The following is a 3,253-nucleotide window of genomic DNA, read 5'->3' on the forward strand; positions in this document are numbered from 1 at the left end:
GGTATGGGGCATGTATTTATATTTCTCTAGATATATTTCGGAAAATCCAAATATTTGAAATAAGGCGGCTTTGCCGCACATAAAAAAAAATAAAAATTAGGTTTAGATTTTAAACGGAAGAGTAAGCAGCCTTGGGTTAAGGCAATAATTACTCTTTGAGTAAGCGGATTGCGATCTACTAACTCGTACTTTTTCAGAGTATAGAACGAAAGGTAGGTGACCTAAAATACGCTTCCTCTAAGCGCAACGCTACGGCAGCCCCGCTGCACTTGGTAGCACTAGTAGACAATCTACACCTGAGTCGTTAAGCCTGATCCTCTGTGAGGAAGGAAGAATTTTCCTCTTTGCTCCAGGGCATGCAGGACGGGCTTAACAAGCTGATGTTCTTACTTGGCCCTGAGGGCGTGCAATACCTTGTGGCGCAAGACCCCGAGGCAATCAGTGCGCGCCTAGAGGCGTTTTCAAATTACAGAAACGCGCTGCTAGAGCACCTGCAGCAGAAAATGTCTGCATCATTTGCGTCTATGACGCCACCGTCGGTGACGGATGATTTTCCCCGCCCTAAGCCGCTCATAGTGAGCGTTAAGGTCTTCGAGGGGAAGGATGGAGAGAATTTCTTGCTCTGGATGAGAGAAGCTGATATGGCTATGGCATCCGCCATGCTCCAGAATGAGCAACAGCGCGTGGTGCTAGCTATCTTCAAGCTCGGTGGTTGAGCGCGAGAATAAACACTGACGTGCGAGACTTCGATTGAAGCGGCGTTTCCTTCCAGGACAGAGCTGAGGCTGCAGAATTTAAGAGCGCTCTCCTAACCAGGCATATCGCGTGCGATCGCCTTTTCTTGCCGCCCGACAGGGCGAGAAGGGGTTGGTGGACTTTGTCCAAGAGTTGAGAACTCTCTTTGTCTGAATGACAGCCGATCCTCTCCCCGAGGCGGTTGCAGTGACCGTCTTTCTGAAGGGCCTCCGCACTAGCGTGGTCAGTGTGTAAGTCTTCCGTGTGCATGTGTCTTCTTTTCAAGTAGCACATTGAATGCCTTGGTTGCAATGCACACACTCAGATCTCGTCGAGCGGGTCTGAGCCTGGATCTCAGCTATGCTGAGAAAGAGGAGGGACAGCGTTCGAACACCCGACGGTGTTTTGTCTGTGAAGACACCCGTCACCTTCAGACGGTTGCCCCCTCGCAAGTTGCGTAAAGGTTCATCGAACCGACGTCCCACTTCTAAGCAGTCTGGTTTGTCGCGGGGAGACGAGAATACCCAGTAGGTGCGAGGCGCCCTAATGAGGAAAAAATGAGCTCGGATATGCCTCAAAGATGTAGAGGGCTGCAGGGCCTAGCCTCGAAGAGATCCGTGCTCTTTAATACGAAACGTGTACGCAAGCCAGGCTTGTTGGTCGCAAAAGCGAGTGTGAAGGGCTTTGAGAATCCATGGAAGATCCTTATCGATTTGGGCGTCGGGCAATTATGCTCGACACTCCACGATAGAGGGATGTCAGCTGTATGCTGAGGCGATGAATGCGCGGTTGAGTGACATTACTGTTCGCTTAGCGACGGGGACTTGTGTCACTGCGCCGGGGGCCACTGTGAACCTCGGTGTCAAGCTTCGTGACTTCGATAGCGTAGAACGCGGCTTAGTCTTAGACTTGGATGCAAGGTATGACCGTATCCTTGGTATGGCATGGTTGGAACACCAGGATCCATGAAAAGATTGGAGGCTGGAGACCTTGGGCGCTACGCGCACGTCTCCTGGTGGAGCTTCGGTGAGTCATGAACTCTGCTAGAAAGCGGAAGCGCTATTGGCGCGGGCACTGGACCGGGACAGTCAACGTGCTAGACAAAGGTGTATTAGCCAGGAGTCCCAAGCGTCGCTCGTGGGCTGAACGTGGAGTGGCACGTAACCAGAGCGCTGCTCAAGTACCGGAGCCGTCGCTGCATGCCGTGCGTGGTATGGTCGGACAAAGGCCGAGGCATCGAGGACGAGGTCCCAGTGATGCACGTGAAGTAGCACGTAATCCACTGAGCACTGTTCAAAGCAGTTGCTACATGCCAAGAGTGGCATGATCGGCCAAAGGCCAAGGCTTCGAGGGTGAGCCCCAGTAATGCACGTGGAGTGGCACGTAATCCACTGAGCACTTTTCGGAACAGTTGCTGCATGCCAAGAGTGGCGTGGTCGGACGAGATCCGAGGCATCTTGGACAAGGCCTTTCAGATGCGCGTGGAGTGGGACGTTTTCCACTAGACAAGACTGCAGAACTAGCTGTCCTTCGTCGGATGTTGTTGATATCATCAAGGCTCCGGTAAAGCAGGAAGTGGAGATACTGTACGACGCTAAGTGCGTGTCCCCCCTGGTCTCGTCAAAAACCTCGGTGGAGAGAAACAACGGCGACGCCGTATATTTTCTGCAAGACGCAGAGCGTCGATCCTGCCCCAGGGTGTGCCGAACGTAGACGATAGCGCACAGCTATACGCTTTCGTCAACGACGGGGGAGGAAGACGGCGACGTCACCCTTGAAAGTATTCCTGCGGTGGATGTTCTTCTTGGGCTGAATGAGATGTCCTTCGAAGAGTTCGACAATGCGTTAAAGGCAGGGGGATTAGCCGAAGTGGTCATTATACGACCGGGTGAGGAGATCAACTCGTCGTCACTTCTGGATGAAGCTGTCCTGGAGGACACCAAGAGAGTGCCGGACGCATGAAGTGGATTGTCGATCCTAACGAATCTCTCGGATCCATACTATCCTTTGGTGAAGGAATTTCATTACGTTATCTCCAAAGACACGCCGTTGGTCCTACCTCCGGACAGAGGTAGATCGACCTGGCTCCGAGAACCAAATACTGCGTAACACGACAATGGCCCCTGGCCCATAAGCGGTGTGACGTCATTGACGCCTTCATTCCCTGCAAAGCACGACGCAGGAATGGTGCGTGAGAGCAAGTCTCCACTTTCGATATCCACCTCGGGTGTCCGGAATCCGAACAATTAGTGCCGTATCGCTCACGCTTATAATAAGCCCAACGCTGCCACCACTCCCAGACGCCGATTCCTAGGACGGATTTTCTTCAGAATAACATGATTGGATGTACAAAGTACAGTGCACTCGACTTGGTCGATGGGTTTTACCAATTGCTCGTGAGAGCGAGTGATATTCCGCTATTAACGGTGAGCAATCCGAGCGGTATGCTCTGGGGGTGGCTGGTGATGCCCCAAGGGCTGTCAAATGTACCAGCAACATTTAATCGTCTTGTGACGCA

The sequence above is a fragment of the Plasmopara halstedii genome (genome assembly GCF_900000015.1).
Source record: "Plasmopara halstedii genome assembly, contig: Scaffold_110, whole genome shotgun sequence".
Lineage (NCBI taxonomy): Eukaryota > Oomycota > Peronosporomycetes > Peronosporales > Peronosporaceae > Plasmopara > Plasmopara halstedii.